We start from the raw sequence: 17428 nt of genomic DNA on the forward strand, positions 1-17428 counted from the left end.
TTTTTTTTTTTTTTTTGGAGTTGATGAAGCAGAGGGTAGAGATCCAGGAGCAAAGAAATAAGCTTGTTGTGAGGAACACAACTTGAACAGGACACAGATAGAACAAAGAAAGGAAGAAAGACAAAGTTGAGCTAGGTGGGGGCATGAAAAATTAAAAAATAGTTTCCCTTTAGAGCTCATCACGTAGTGAATTCCAGTTTCCAAAGCACTTCGCACACTCCACTTTATGCCACCTCACATCAAGCTTGTAAAACAGACCAGGCAGGGATCACTACCCTGGTTCTTCTGTTCTCCTTGATCACCAAGGTTCAGAGAGGATGCAAGATGCCCAATTCCCAGAGCCAGCAGAGAGGCAGGAAGAGTCTGCACCATGTTTCTGACAGCAGAATGCACCTGGGAAGGGCAACAAAGAAACTGCACGAATTGGGGTTGGTAGAGCATGAGCCTGTGTAACTGCTGGTACTATTACCCGTCTGTAGGTTAAGCAGAGCAGCTTCTGGTAAAGGAGAAGTTATTAAGTTTTGTTTTTCTGCTATTAACTCAATCTGCACACATTTACTGCAAGCCTACTGTGAGCCTGTCCTAGGGGAAAATGGAACCTGAATCCTCCCTCAACGAACTTACCACTTCCCTCTCTGCTTACACAGAACAAAAGGCAAGCACAGTTCTTATTGAGATTGCTTTTTGGGATCAACAAACATGTGTTTTGTTTCATTTTGTTTCAATTTTCACTTTTACATCATAACTTTTCTCCACAGCCTTGACAAGAATTCTAGATCATGTGCTCTTGGATTTCAAAAATTTCATCTGACTTTAATTTGATTACTATGAAGCATAAGACAGAAATGTTCATGGTATATTTGATTGTTGATTAATATCCTGAAACTTATTATGCAGAGGATATAAATAAATGTTTATCCTTATTAAAGCCCTGAGTCCCATGTTAAAAAGAGTAGAGAGGGGTTTTCAGATAGAGAAGATATTTTTGTAATTAATCAATCTTATTTATGGTTTGGAATGAATCTAAACAAAAGATGTCCAAATCACTTAGTTTCTCTTCAGCACATTGCCATCTTAAAGTGATGTAAACATTTCATAAGCACCTGGGCTCCAGCGTACATTCAGGCCATGCTAACATGAATCCAAAATCTGGGTCAGTCCACACAAGGATAGAGGATTGCTGGTGAGTCACTTCACAGTGTTGCACAAACTTCCCATAAACCGTTTCTAAAGGGAGACTTTTGAAAAGGTAACAGAAGGTGGACAGAAGTCAGGGTAAAAGTAGTGAGGTGAGAAACTTAAAGGACCCAGCAACATGCATAGATAGTCTCTAGTAAACAGTGATATCGTCTTTAGGACTAAGCAGCCAAATTTGTAAAAGCCACCAAGATCTGCATGCCCTCTCTCATCTCATGAATCGGTCCCAAACTTGAAAAGCTAATCCACTGCTGTCACACAAGCTCTCTTTGCTCTACCCACACACATATATGTTATTAAAGTGCAGAACTTCCTAGTCCTTGGGATAGGCAATACTAGTGCAGTCTTGCTCTTGGATTGGTCCATGTGATTTATTCTGGCCAATGAGATAGAAGCAGTAAAAAGCTCAAGCACAACTCCAAGTCTTCCTCTTCCATTGTCCTGATGATTGCAGAAGAGTTCTCCTGTGGAGATGGAGCTAATACAAGGTTGGAGCAACTGGATCACTGAGCATGTTGAGCAGATGCCTGAAAGAGTTGCCTCAACCTACAATGGACTCCGTGTGCTAGAAATGAGCTCTGTTACACTAGAGACTTGGGTGCTGTCTTTTTATAGCAGAGTAACTTAGTTTAGCCTGACTAATTCAGTCTACTTGTCCATATTATTGATCACCAAGTTCTCCTCATTCCATCTCATTGATAGTTCTCAAATCCATCTAATTTTAAGTACTGTTACTACCTTATCAGGTTATCATTCCCACCTAGCTATTAATGAAACAGGTCTCCTTGCCTCTGGACTTGATCCATTCTAATCCATTTCCTGTATAGCCAGTCATTATTCTAAAGTATAAACAGGAATCTTTTGTTCCTTTACCTACTAAGGTGTGGACTCATTGTTTCTTCTCCCTAGAATGCTGTTATCCACCCAGTCCAACTTTCTCTAAGCTAATTCCCTAGAAACATGTTCATGCAATACCTCCTTTCCTGACTTTGTAAGGCTGAAGTGAGTGTTCCAGAGTCAACCTCTGCTCACTCCTGTCAATGGTCACTTCTTCAGGGAGCATGATTGCCCATCCCCTTGACACTCTTCTGCCGGTTAGAGCTCCTCGACACAGGGACTGATTTCTAGCCATCACTCCATCCCCAGGACTAGCACACAACAAACTTGTAACAAATATTTGTCAAATGAAAAAAATGAGTGAATGAATAAATGCTTAAATCCAAAACATCTCTCTTCCAGCTTCCTCCCCTTCTCAGTGATCTCAGGCATAGAACAAAAAGGAAAGAGGAGGGAAAAAAGTTAAAGTCTGCTCAATTGGCTTTAAATTTTCCCACTACCACTTGGAAACTGTGTGACCCCAGGCAAATAACCTAATCTTTCTTAGTCCCAAATCTCCATTTTTGAAATGGGAGTAATCACATCTCCATTATGGAGTAGTAAAAATTGTGCTTGTGAACATAAAACAGCCACAGATGGAGAGGCACAAAGCAAACGCTATATATAAATGGTAGGTATAATATTATTCTTGTTATTATTATTATTGATCATATAAAAACTAATCTGATGGCAGCAATGGAAATGCACTTACTTGGCAGTGAGATCAGCTTTCATTTCAAGCAGGAACAAAGAGCAAACAATTAGACTGAAATGAGTCTAGGGAACTATACGGGGATAATGGACTCTTACTCGGCTCCCCTGCCAGCTTCCTCTGTCCTCCTCATTCTTTATATTTTTCTAAATACATTAACTTTTAAGCTATTACCAATATTCCTTTTTATTTCTCTTAGAACTCTTGCTCTTATGGTCTGCATCCTGAATTCTCCATGCCCTCTTCTCTTGTCATTCTTGAAACTCCTCTCTGCACATTTCCTTTTTTACATCCTGACTAAGAAGAAGAAAAAAAAAAGAGAGAGAGAGAGAGAGAGAAAAAAAGAAGAAGACTGGGCAATCAATCCTTCCTTAAATAGTAAGTTTACATTCCTGGTCTTCAAAAGTCTACATCTGTCATTCACTCAACACACACTGAATGAGTACCCACTGATCTAAGCCTGGGGCATTGAGCTAGGTGCTGTTTTATTTTTTCTCTCTAAATAAACATTAATTATAAACTATTGCCCATACCTAAATAGAATAAAATGTCTTTGAGGAAAAGCTAGTCCCCTTTCAGACTCAGGCCTTCCTGGTACCCAGGCAAAGGGAGGGTTTTTTATTTTGTTGTTGTTGTTTTTCATAAGTCAAGTAGCAAATTGGTTTTTCAGTATTTAATTCACAGCATATATGAGACATGATTTTTAATGAAAATTTGACATTCTTTTGAGTGAGCCATAAAGACATGAATGTGTAGATGCCATTTCTGCTACGCTAAGAACCTGAAACTACCCACATAAGTGCACTTAGCTCTTTACCCTAAATAGCTCACAGCATAGAACAATGTCACATATTAAAGAACATAGTCACCTCTGAATTTTTTTACTTTGTGTAACTTAAGGTTGTTATTGCTGAAAAGGTCTAATGATCAAAATAAAATTCAGTTTATGTCACTTTCTTATTTCCTATCCCATCACCCCACACTGCCTCCTGTATAAATTAAATGAGGCAATAGTATTATGAAAGTAAACAGGTCAGGAAGTTCAAAGATGTACCTTCTAGTACTGCTCATTAGAGTGTGGTGTGTAGGGGACATTGGCCTCTATTACTTCCCGATTCCTCGTAAAGAAAATGGAAAGAAATGCTACATGATCAATGTTTTATTAAAAGGGGTTATTTAAAAACAACAACAAACTCAGAAAATCGACAAGTTATTAACCTTTCTCAATAACTGATGTTCAAAATTAAACAGCCCTCACTTTAACAAAACTCCTCCTTAAGACTTTTTCAACCCTTGGTAGGTGTGAAATGCTCTGAATTATTTCTAGAAACTCAAGTACACTATCAAATCAAGGCATTGTCATGGTAAGAGCCCACCACTGTTCTTTGATATGAACTCTTCTGAGATATTGGTTTTCCATTGTTAACAGCATGAATATATTTCTCCTTCTATGATTCAATATATTACACCACAAATAAACTCCATGCTAGTGAGTCACATTTAGCCACATTCACAAGATATAATGTCACCACAGGTAGTAAACACTCAAGGAAAGATTCAACTCTTAGATCTCTGTCTCCATAGATAACCCATTCATTGGATTTGTTTAGGAGATCCTGAGTAGCTGTGGAGGAAAACTGACCTAATTATCTGTGTTCTTGGAATGTCCTTGGAATGCACAGGCTCTTACATGTCCTTGCCAGATTTATTCCTTACATTTAAGAGCTTCCACCAGCTATGAAGAAACGGCATTCACCCCATTCAACAAAAAGATAGTTCCCTCTTATTTTCAGATGGTAGTTGTTGGTTTGTTTGTTTTTTCAGGTAAAAATCTGCCCAGATCCCTGTACATCTCAGTATATAAGGTTATGTTCTATTGCAGGTTGAACATGAGGGCTGAGAGGCCAGATTTAGGTTGGTTGGTTTATCTCTGTTTTATATCATGGTTCTTCCTGCCTTTTCTTCTTTTGGCTGTATGTCAAGGGGGATTTTTGGATGACTTTAAGCTAATCATTATAAGTTCCATTTCAACTTCTAAATCCCTCATTTTGTAATATGACTGCAGATGTCTTTGCAACTTACTAGGTTTACTATGGGACAAAGCTACAATGATTTCATCTAATCTTATTTTTCCTGTGACTATTGTGGGGTGAGTGAAGTGCCTAATTAGTTAACATATCCCATTACCAAAACAAATTCAGAAGGGTTTGATCTTTATAATACTGGCTGATGGTAAGGCTGCTATTTTCTCAGGCTACATATTAGCCAGATGGCTTCTCCTGACATGTGACTTAACAGACTGCTGGTGGTCAAGGAGCAGACAGAGCTTCCCAGAGAAAACTTGCAGAACTAGCTTGAAGGACACATTACATTTCTGTTATCAAGAAACTAAACTATTATGTTTGTACTAGAGGCCCGATGCATGAAGATTCATGCAAAAATAGGCCTTTCGCCAAAACCGGTTTGGCTCAGCGGTAGAGCGTTGGTCTGCAGACTGAAAGGTCCCAGGTTCGATTCCAGTCAAGGGCATGTACGTTGGTTGTGGGCACATCCCCGGTAGGGGGTGTGCAAGAGGCAGCTGGTCAATGTTTCTCTCTCATCGACGTTTCTAGCTCTCTATCCTTCTCCCTTCCTCTCTGTAAAAAGTCAATAAAATATATTTAAAAAAAAGAAAAAGAAAAAAAAGAATAGGCCTTTCTTCCCCTGGCCTTCCACCTTTGCTCTGGCCTTCTGTCTCCCTGTAGCTTCTTCCACCCCCACCTCCCACCCCTATGCCCCTTGTCATAGCAGGTGTCTCACCTCTCCCAGGCTGTTCTGCACACTCCCCAGAGGCACAGAGAAGCTGGGGTGGGGTGGAACTCCGTCATTGTCACCATGGTAACAACAGAAGCATCCTGGCCTGGCCACCACCATCTTTGTCACGTCAATTTTCATATTTCTTCCTTATTGGCTATGGGCACTGCCATCTTTGTTGCATAGTGATGATTTATTTGCATATCACCCTTTTATTATATAGAATTTTTATTGATTTCAGAGAAGAAGGAAGATGGAGAGAGAAATAGAAACATCTAACGATGAGAGAAGATTATTGATCAACTGCCTCCTGCATGCCCCCCATAGGGTACTGAGCCCACAACCCAGGGCATGTGCTCTGACTGGGAATCGAACCATGACCTCCTGCTTCATAGCTCATTTCTCAACTACTGAACCATGCTGACCAGGCAAGAAATTTTGATATTGAATATTGGAGCAGGAGTTCCCAAATGCAAAATATTAAATTAAAAGGCTAATTTAGAAACAAAACAATAGTCTCCAAGGTGATAAAATAGATTATATTTCAGCCTTAAATATTACTTTTTCTGTTTGGGAAGATTCTAACTATTGACTGCATCCCTATAAAGTATTATTGTTCAATAACCAATCGATTAGCAAAGTTTTTAGTGTTTGAGTTCTCGACCAAGAATTGCTTTTAGCTTCTACTGCTCTTATAATTTTAAAAATATCCTGTGCCTTAGTGTCTGATCTGAAATTAAAAATATGAAGAGCAATTCAATAGTTATTTGAATGAAATAACTAAAATAAGTTGTAGCTTGAGACAATAAGTGTTGTAGGTTACTACAGCTTCCTATTCATCCCTTTCCCATTAACTTGACCAAGCCTTCTTAGGGCAAATATTCCAGAGAGGTCATAATTCTGGGTTTTCTTTCTCTTTTTTTTAAATATATTTTATTGATTTTTGTACAGAGAGGAAGGGAGAGAGATAGCAAGTTAGAAACATCAATGAGAGAGAGTCATCGATCAGCTGCCTCCTTCACACCCCCTACTGGGGATGTGCCCGCAACCAAGGTACATGCCCTTGACCGGAATCGAATCCGGGACCCTTCAGTCCCCAAGCCGACGCTCTATCCACTGAGCCAAACTGGTTTCGGCTGGGTTTTATTTCTTGATAGCCAAATTATTCTTCCATTGAGTGAGCTGACCAAAACCATGCAAAGAACTCCAAACAATTCACCTATTACATTAAGCTTATGTTACTGAAGACTAAATGCTATTGTTTTTCTTCGAATTATCATAAAAACATTGATGCATTGGATTAAGTCAAAGATACCTCCTAAATCCTATAGGTAGACCCACATGGATTTGGCACTACTCTTTTCCCAAGGCCCCACCCTTGCTCTTCCCTTAAGAGACCTGTTTTCAGTCCTTATCCTTTGAAACATTTCATATTCACCTGCATATAATAATTCTGATCTCTAAGCTATTCTATTCAATCCTAGTACTACTCTCCACCCCCACTCATCCTTTGCATCAGACATGTTCTCTATCAGAAGCAAGACTCATCTTCCCCAAGCTTTAGTTTCCCTTCACTGTGCTCCTCTCCAAACCTAACACATTGCCATCGCTTACAAACCCCTGTGATTAAAGGAACAGCACTCTCAGTACGGTGCTTGATGCAGAGCAGTAACATTAAGATGTGTCCAACAGGGGGAAAAAATTGAACAAAGGGGGTACATAAAATGAAGAGGATTCATTGACCAGCAAAAATCAATGAAGCAAAAATGGACCATTTTCCTCTCATTGATTTTCCACTGCTCATTGTGTGTTGACAGCCATCTCTGCAACTTTACACTCCCTGTGTAGCTCCCAGGGAGGCCATGTGACAACATGGGAACGCTCACAACTCTCAGCCAGGCACTTCCTATTCCATAGGGTTATAACAACATGCTGGCAAGAAATTCACACTGAGGAAACAATTCCAGCTTCTGACGCAAGAGTTAAATGCAGCCAGCACAGTCTTGAGCAAGGCTGCCCTCCCTGGATTCTGATAAAATCACACTACAGCCCTTGCTCAGTGGCCTCTTGACTTTGCCTGGCCAAGTTCTTAGTTATGCAGTCCTGGGGGAACCCAGACCTACCCTCTTCCGGACTCAACCGCTCAGTATTCTAGAGAAATCGCATCTCACACAAAGTGCCATCCATCATCTGCAAAAGCCAGGAAGTTTTAAGTCCCTGCCAAGAGCAGGGGCAGATATTCTGAGTAATTGGATCTGCCTCTGTAACCTAACTGCCGTCCGAGCAGCTGGAGACAAGAGGTGAGGTGACGAGAAACCTTCTCAGAAGAGGATGCCAGACACTTTGGATTCCATCTCCGAGGAAATCAGGTGTGTGTCAAACTCCCTGCCTATTTTTAAACAGCACATGCATTCTAAAACAAGTCAGCATAGACTTTTTTAAAGTCGTTATTTACCAAGATGTGTCATGCAGCCACTTATGCTCCAGAGAAGCTCAGGTAAAGATAAACTCCTTTTGATATATGCCTAGAATATGGAGGAACTCAGCTCTGGCTGCATTCATCGCCCTTTGTTTTTCCAATAGGAAAATGACTTACTAACAATGAAGTCCCCATTTCCTTATTAGCATTACATCAGGGGTACTCAAGGCTGTGCATTCAACTACATCAGTCAATAACAGATCAAGAGTGCTCCTGTGTAATTAAACCCACCCATGTTCAGACAGATATCATATGACAAGGTAATAGCCACAAAATATTTACAGGGAATTTGGAATGGCACAAACTTGACTTTGGGGAGGGACTAAGGGTTTGCCCATGTTTTTATAGTATTCAATATTTAGATGCTCTCAATGAAAGAATAATGCCTATAAAATTGAGTTAACAATGATATATTTATTAAGGTTTACCATCCTTAATTTTAAAAATAAAATATACCTTACATAAGCTTACTGGATGAACCCAGAGAATAAGTTGTTCCTCAAATAACCAACCACCATTTTTCCTTCCTTCTTCTCTTTCTTCCTTCCCTCCTTTCACATTCTTGCCTTTTTGTTCTTTTTGTTCTTCTTTCCTTTCACAGACATTTGTTTAATTCTTCTAGGTGGCAGACCCTATGCTATAAGTTGGTACCTTTTGAGGAACATTCAGCTCTGTCTGGAGGAGCAGATAAAGGCAATGATGCATCAAAGAGTGATAAATATAATGATAGAGAGAAACACAAAATGCTAAGAAGCACAGAGAAGGGGCATTTTGGGACAGAATCATAGAAGGCTTCTAGGAGGAGGTCTTTTCTTGAACTTAGTTTTAATTGTTAAGGAGTAGTTAGCTAGATGAAGAAAGCAAAGATAGTAAAAAATAACAGCGTGAGAGAAGGTATGAAATAACATGCTAGATTCAACAGTGATTGAATTTGGCTTCAGCCAAAATGTACATCTATGAGGAGAGATGAAAGAGAAATGAGGCTAAAGACAGCAGCCAGCGGCAATGACAGACCTAGCAATCACATATACCAAGCTAAGGAATTTGAACTTTACCTTAAAAATTAAAAATTCATTGAAATTGTGTTGGCAACTTAAGACTACAGTAGTTGAACTTGCCCTATCTTCAGCTTTAACCAATAGAATAGGACAGCTGCCACATCTGATCTCAGGCCTTCAGAAGCTTCCTATATTTCTGCTCGGGTTTCTACCTAGGAAGAGAGAGTATCAGGTAGCTTCTGTTCCTTCAGCCCAGGTCCTGGAATGAACAGACCCAAATCTGGTTGCACCAAGCCCAGCCAACCTCAGCCAAAATCAGCTAGATCTCAGCTCCTCTGGACCCATGAATAAGAAAAATAATATAACACGTTGTTACGAGCTCCTGAATATTGGGCTATTGCTTTTTATATTCTTATTCTAGAAATAACTGACTGATTAAAACATGGAGTCCATTCCTCCCACTTTTGAAATCAAAATAATAAGGTGATGGTCAATTAAGACTCTATAAGAAATTCATTTCTCTTTCTTAAGGACAATACAGGCATACCTCAGAGATATTGCAGGTTAGAAACAGACCATGCTAATAAAGCAAAATCAAAATACAGAGAGACACATGAATTTTGGAAGTTTCTCATTACATATAAAAGTTATGTTTATGCTATACTATAGTCAATTAAGTGTGCAATAATAGCATCATGTCTAAAAAAATAATGGGCATTCCTTAATTTAAAAATACCTTATTGCTAAAAATGCTAACCATAATCTGCCCTAAGCAAATAGTAATCTTTTCTCTGGGGAAGGATTTTGCCTTGATGTTGTTGGCTGAGCAGTGTAGTGGTTGCTGAAGCCTAAGTTGGCTGTGGCTATCTCTCAAAAAAAGACAACAATGAAGTTTGCTCATCGATTGACTCTTCCTTTCATGACGGATTTCTCTGTAGCATGTGTTGGTGTTTGACAGTATTTTACCCACAGGAGAACTGCTTTCAAAATTAGAGTCAATCCTCTCAAATCCTGCCACTGCATTATCAACTAAGTGTACAGAGTATTCTAAATCCTTTGTTTTCATTTCAACAATGTTCATAGCATCTTCACCAAGGATAGATTCCATTTCAACAAACCACTATTTTTTTTTGCTCATCCATAAGAAGCAACTCCTCATCCATTAAAGTTTTATCACGAGATTGCAGCAATCCGGTCTCATCTTCAGCCTTGACTCTTTAATTCTCTTATTTCTTTTTTTCTCTGTTTTTATTTTTATTATTATTTCTTTTATGCTGAATTTACTCCTGGGCCATAAGTTTTTGTTTCTTCAGTTTCTTCTGGGATATCTTTTTCTGAGCAACCTCCTCTTCTGGTTTAGGAATAATTTGCTCTTTTTCCTAAGGATCATCTATCTCAATGTGGCAGAGAGAGCTCATGCATGGGTTAATCTGTGCATGAGCTGTTACTCTGGTGCCACAATTTTGGGCGTTTGTTCACCTGGATATGCTCAATGATCAGACAATCTACATCTAAACCCTAAGCTGAGCATGACTTCCTGCATTTTTAAGCATGTGCAGCAAAAATTCAGCATCCTTTTTGGGCCACTGACTATCCAGCCCCATTGTTTGCCTGGGCATACTGACCAACCCCACCATTTTGACAGAATGGTACACACGGCTTCTGTAAAGTGACATCATTCACATACATGGTGGCTTTTTTAATATGCATATCCTTGATGGCCTGGACAATTTCATGAGTCTTCTATAAGTGAACACGCAAATTTGAATCTCTTGATTTGCATGATTTTGTGGTGGTTTCTGGATCAAGTGAATAGTAAACCATTTTCAAAGGTCACCAGTGGCAACTTTCAGGAAGAGTAGTTCTCTTATTATTTCCACCACATCTGCATTTATTTCCTCCACCGAAGTCTTAAACCTCTCAACGACATCCAGAGGGTTGAAATCAACTTCTTCCAAACTCCTGTTAATGTTGATAATATTTTGACCTCTTCCCATGAATCATGAATATGCTTAATGGTATCTAGAATTGTGAGTCCTTTCTGGGAGGTTTCAATTTATTTTACCCAACTCCATCGGAGGAATCAATATCTATGGCAGCTATAACCTTATAAAAGATATTTTTAAATAATAAGACTTAAAAGTTGAAATTACTCCTTGATACATGGCCTACAGAATGCATGTTGTGTTGGAAAGCATGAAAACATTGATCTAATTTTACATCTCCATCAGAGCACTTGGGTGACCAGGTGCATTGTCAATGAGTAGTAATATTTTGAAAGAAATATTTTTCTAGGCAGTAGGTCTCAACAGTGGACTTAAACTATACAGTAAACCAGGTAAAAACAAATGTGCTATCATCCTTGCTTTGTTCTGTTGAGAGAGGACAGGCGGAGTAGATTTGGTATAATTCTTAAGGGCCCTAGGATTTTCAGAATGGTAAATGAGTACTGGCTTCAATTTACATCATCAGCTGCTTTAGACTCCAATAAAGAGAGTCAGTCTGTCTTTTGAAGCTTTGAGGCCAGACATTGACTTCTCACTAGTTACAAAAAAATCATAGATGGTATCTTCTTCTAATATAAGGCTTTTTCATGGGCAATAAATATCTGTTGTTTCATGTAGCCACTTTCATAACTTATCTTAGCTAGGTCTTCTGGACAGCATACTGCAGCTTATTCAGCATCACTTGGTGTTTCACCTTGCTCTTTTATGTTATAAAAACTGCTTCTTTCCTTGAACCTAATGAACCAACCTCTGCTAGCTTCAAACTTTCCTTCTAAAGCTTCCTCACCCATCTCAGCCTTCACAGAATTGAAGAGAGCTGGGACCTTCATCTGGATTAAGCTTTGGTTTAAAGGAATGTTGTGGCTGGTTTGATCTTCTATCCAGATTGCTAAAACTTTCTCCATATCAGAAATAAGCTTGATTTGGCTTATCATTTGTATAATCACTGAAGTAGTAGCACTTTTAATTTCCTTTGATAATTTTTTGTTTGCATTCACAACTTGGCTAATCATTTCCCACAAAAAGCCAAGCCCTAGTTAGTGTTTGACATGTCTTCCTCACTAAGCTTAATCACGTCCAGATTTTTATTTAAAGTGGGAGATGTACAAGTCTTCCTTTTACTTAAACACTTAAGGACATTGTAGACTTATTAATTGGTCTAATTTCAATATTGTTCTGTCTCAGTGAATGGAAGGATCTGAGGGGGGTGGGGGAATAGCTGGTCAGTGGAGAAATCAGAACACACATTACATTTATTAACTTCTCTTGTTCATGATGCCCCAAAACAATTACAATAGTAACATCAAGAGGTTTCAGTCAAGATGGCAGGGTATGTAAATGCAGTACTTAAGTTTTTCCACAACCACATAAAAAGTAATAACTAAAATTCAAAATAACCATCATTCAAAACTGCCTGAAATTTAGCAGAACAGAAGTCCTACAACTAAATATATAAAGAAGAAGCCACATCAAGACTGGTAGGAGGGTCAGAGATGTGGCACAAGCACCAGGGACACAACGGAAAAAACTGAATTCTCTGATAGCACGTTGAGGGCTGAAGGGGTAGCTTTCTCTTAGACAGAAGTGCTGGCAGAGGCTGTTGTTTCTTTGCTAAGCCCTCCCCTCACAGAACCGGCAAGCAGGCAACATATCCGAGTCTCCATTAATCTGCTTTCCCCACCATAGTGATTTCCTGAGATCCTGCCTCACCCAACCTGCACGCCCACCCAAGTAATTTCCAGTGGCTTTTCCATACAGCCTTTCCTGGCTCATGCTTTGGACTTTCCTAAAGTCTTTTAAACAAGCAGCATCTGGCCTCAGACTGCTCCATACCTTTCATTAAGTGGCACCAGTGGCAGCTGGTTTATGTTCCCTGCTTGGTCTCTCCTGGGCACCTCCAAACCCAGCACAAGTAATAGCCATCTGCAGAGTTCTTTATGCAGGGCACAGGTGGCAGCTGACCTTGTTCTGCACCTCAAGGAGACCTAAGAGCCAGTGTACCCATTTGATGGCTTCAGATCACATCAAAGCACCATCCAACTACTTCCACAGGTGAGTCACTCAAAGGGTAGACTCAGTGGGCACCAGAACCCTGCTGATGTAAGTCCTGCTCCGTGCGATTGGCCCCTGCACCACTGATCCTCCATGGTGGTCACATACAGTCCCTATAGACAACTGACCTAAAGGCAAATACCTCACACTGAGATGCCAACACTAATCAAGTTTCAACTATTGTACAATAGGAGGGTGTACACAGTTAGACTGGGGGGTGCAGCTGAACTGTCCAGCTCAGGTGATCGGGAGGCTTTGCCACTTGGGCGCTATGGGACACATACTAAATAAAGACATTCTACCAAGCCCAGGAGACATAGCAGCTGCACTTGGTACATAGAAACAAAGACAGGGAAGCAGCCAAAACGAGGAGCTGAAAAAACATGTCCCAAATGAAAGAACAGAACAAAATTCCAGAAAAAGAACAAAATATGATGGAGACAAGAAATCTACCAGATGCAGAATTTAAAATTCTGCTTATAAGGATGCTTAATAAATTTAGGGGAAGAGTAGATGAACTTAGAACTTCAACAAAGAAATAGAAAACAGAAAAATGGAGGTAGAAAATGTAAAAAAAAAAAAAAGGACTTTCAGAAATAAAGTATATTAATTTAAGTGAAGATTACATTATAGGTATCATTTAATCAGAGAAAGGCAAGTATTACACGATTTTACTCATATGTGGAATCTAATGAACAAAATAAACTGATGAACAAAACAGATCCAGAAACATAGAAACATGAAACAGACTGATGATGACTTTCAGAGGGAAGAGAGGGGATGAGGCAATGAGGCGAAGGGGCTGGGGGTGCGGGGGGGGAGGTTAGTGGCAGAGATTAACCAAAGAACTTATATGCATAACCCATGGACACAGACAATATTTCAGTGAAGGCCTAAGGGGGAGTTGTGGGGCGAGGGAGAGAAGGGAACAATGGGAAATACAAGGGGGATATCTGTAATACTATCAACAATAAAGATAATTTAAAAAAAAAAAGAATACATTATAGGGAATCAACAGTGGAGTAGATAAAGCAGAGTAAATCTCAGATCAGAGATTTAGAGATAAAAATGCAGAAAACACCATCAGAACAGCAAAAAGGAAAAGAATCCAAAAAAGATGAGGATAATATAAGGAATATCTGGGACAACTTCAAGTGTACCACATTTGAAACATGGGGGTGCCAGAAGAAGAGAAAGAACAAGGATTTGAAAACCTATGTGAAAAAATAAGCATGGAAAACTTCCCTAACCTGGTGAAGGAAATAGACATACAAGTCAAGAAACAAGATGAACTCAAAGAGGCCCATACAAATACACATCATAATTAAAATGTCAAAAGTTAAAGACAAAGAGAGAATCTTAAAGACACAGGAGAAAAGCAGTTAGTTATAAGAGTGCTCCCATAAAACAAAGTTTCTCAAAAGAAACTTTGCAGGCCAGAAAGGAGTAGCAAAAAATATCCATTGATAAAAAGCAAGGACCTACAACCAAAGTTATTGTAATCAGAAAAGCTATTATTTAGAATCAAAGGACAGATAAAGAACTTCCCAGCCAAGAATAAGCTAGAGGAGTCCATCACCACAAAACCAATATTACATAAAATGTCAGTCTTTTTTATAAAGAAGAAACAGATTAAATATATTAATAATGGCTATAAATATATATTTATCAACAATTTATGTTAAAAATGGCAACAAATATATATCTATCAACAGTTACTTTAAATGAGAATGGATTGAATGCTCCAGTTAAAAAGCATATGGTGGCTGAATGGATAATAAAGCAAAACCCTTACATATGCTGTCTAAAAGATTCTCCAGATTGAAAGACACACACAGACTGAAAGGAAAGGGATGGAAATAAATATTTCATGAAAATTGAAACAAACAAGAAAAGCTGGGATAGTAATACTTTTACCAGATAAAATAGACTTCAAAATAAAGGCCATATAACAAGAGACAAAGGAGAACCCAGCAATTCCACTCTGGTTTTTATCTGAAGAAACCAAAAACATTAAATTGAAAAACCTGTATATTCATATGTTCATTGCAGCATTACTTACAATAGCCCAGATATAAAAGCAACCTAATAGATAAATGGATAAAAAAGAAAAGGTGTATATATAAATGGAACATGACTCAGCCATAAAAATAATAATACAACCATCTGAAACAAACATGGATGGACCTAGAGGGTATTATACTGAGTGAAATAAGTAAGACAAAGGAAAACAAGTGCCATATGATTTCATTTATATGTGGAATCTAAAAAACAAAATAAATGAACATGCTGAACAGAAACAGGCTGTTGCCAGTTGCCAGATGGAAAGGGGGTTGGGGGATTGGGGGATAAATGCAAATGATAAAGGGATTAAGAAGTACAAATTGGTGATTACAGAATAGTCACAGGAATGTAAAGTCCAGCCTAGGGAATATAGTCAATAATATTGTAATAACTATGTATGGTGTCAGATGGAGTACTTATCAGGGTGATCACTTCCTAATCACTGGGTTGTACACCGGAAACTAATATAATGTTGTAGGTCAACTGTAATTGAAAAAAAAAAATTATATATATATATATATATATATATATATATATATATATATATATAATGTTAAAATAAATAGTAACATCAAAGATCATTGTTCACAGGTCACCATAACAACTTTAATAATAATGAAAAAGTTTGAAATATTGACAGAATTGCACAGAGAGATGAAATGAGTGAATGCTATTGGGGGAAAAAAAAATGTTGCCAACACATTTTCTTAAACCAGGGTTGCCAAAAAACTTCAATTTGAAAAACATGCAATACCTACAAAAAGCTATTAAGTGAAGGACAAGGAAACGAGATATGCCTGTATATCCCATTGTGGAAATAAGGAGAGTGTAGAGGAATGTTGAAGCTATCCTGGATAAAATCATTCCTTGTCAGTGAGAAATATTAGTGCTTTGAGAATTTATATTGCTTAAGAAAATGAGAGAAAATTGGGAGCAAGAGATGTTTAATCTTTCACCAGATTTTTAAGTGAGCTTGAAATGGACATATATTGGAGTGGCTGTTCATGATTCTCTTTCCTCTGTGAGTAGCATACAGCAGCCTCAGGGTGAGTCCCTGAAGCCATGTTTCTATCACTTGTCTCTGTTCCCCTTGGCATAGAGGACAGGATGTATCAACTCAGAGGAGGGAAACAGAAGCCAATAAGTAGGTAAAACTGGTCTATAGATGGTGGGATGGGGGGGAGGGGAGGAGAGAGAGAAATGGGGCCAAAACACAGACAGAAGCAATCACTAGTAGTTATTTGACTTCAAAAGGTAAAGTGCATTCAAGATAAATTGTTTTGATTCCTATAGTTGTCTCTTCCTGTTTTAAGTCCCCAAAAGGCCTATATTTCCTGCTTTTTGACCCAAGATTTAACTCAGATTCACAATAATAAATCCTGCACTTCCTTACGCTCTAGCAAAGAATTGTTACTTGAAACAAAAATAAACTTAAGGAAAATAGGTATCTATTATGCCCCATGATATAAATGCAGATGCTAGGGAGTACTCCCCAGACTTGGAATAGTCCAGAAAGTCATCTTGAATAATCAGATATTTAAGATGAGTTTCAGTTCACTAGTTTACCAGAGAGGGTGTGATTAAGTAGGTCAGATGCCATCTAGGTGTCCAGTAAGAGTCTAAGAAATGGTCTCTCAGTTAAGCAAAATGATCACTGGGTAATACTGAGAAATATTTTGTGGAGTAATCAAAACAGAAGCTGATTACAGGGAGTTGAAGCGTAGAATGAGAAAATAGAAATGAGAGAAGGCAATTTTTCAAAAAATATATTTTTACTGATTTTTTACAGAGAGGAAGGGAGAGAGATAGAGAGCTAGAAACGTCGATGAGAGAGAAACATCGACCAGCTGCCTCTTGCACACCCCCTACCGGGGATGTGCCTGCAACCAATGTACATGCCCTTGACAGGAATCAAACCTGGGATCTTTCAGTCTTCAGACTTACGCTCTACCACTGAGCCAAACCTGCTTCAGCAGGGAAGGCAATTTTTATAACACTTTTAAGAACCATGACTATGGAAGAGGCAGGGCTTTGAGTGGAAGGGTATGAGGAATGGAATGAGAAGTTGTTTGTTGCTTTGTTTGTCTTGATGGGAAACATTTCACATTCCAGACATGAAGAATGGGTGTCACAGGCTGACATATTTAGAAGAGGATATCTTTTGTGGGAAATCATGAGCAGAAGGAATAGTACAGTGTAATCCTCTATAATAAAAGCCTAATATACTAAGTGTCCAGTCATCCATTTTTCC

At 38.7% G+C, this 17428-nt stretch overlaps 1 protein-coding gene and 1 pseudogene across 2 annotated transcripts in view; both read right to left on the reverse strand.

The window, feature by feature from the left end:
* Positions 1 to 17428, reverse strand: part of HS6ST3 (heparan sulfate 6-O-sulfotransferase 3) — a 662758-nt gene that overhangs the window by 283617 nt on the left and 361713 nt on the right. The gene's annotated exons all lie outside the window — the stretch shown is intronic.
* Positions 10295 to 10879, reverse strand: LOC311618944 (large ribosomal subunit protein uL22-like; annotated as a pseudogene). Its single transcript has one exon. The product of its transcript is annotated as a large ribosomal subunit protein uL22-like (transcript).

The sequence above is a fragment of the Pipistrellus hanaki genome, assembly GCF_964339955.1.
Source record: "Pipistrellus hanaki genome assembly, chromosome: 3".
Taxonomy (NCBI): Eukaryota; Metazoa; Chordata; class Mammalia; order Chiroptera; family Vespertilionidae; genus Pipistrellus; species Pipistrellus hanaki.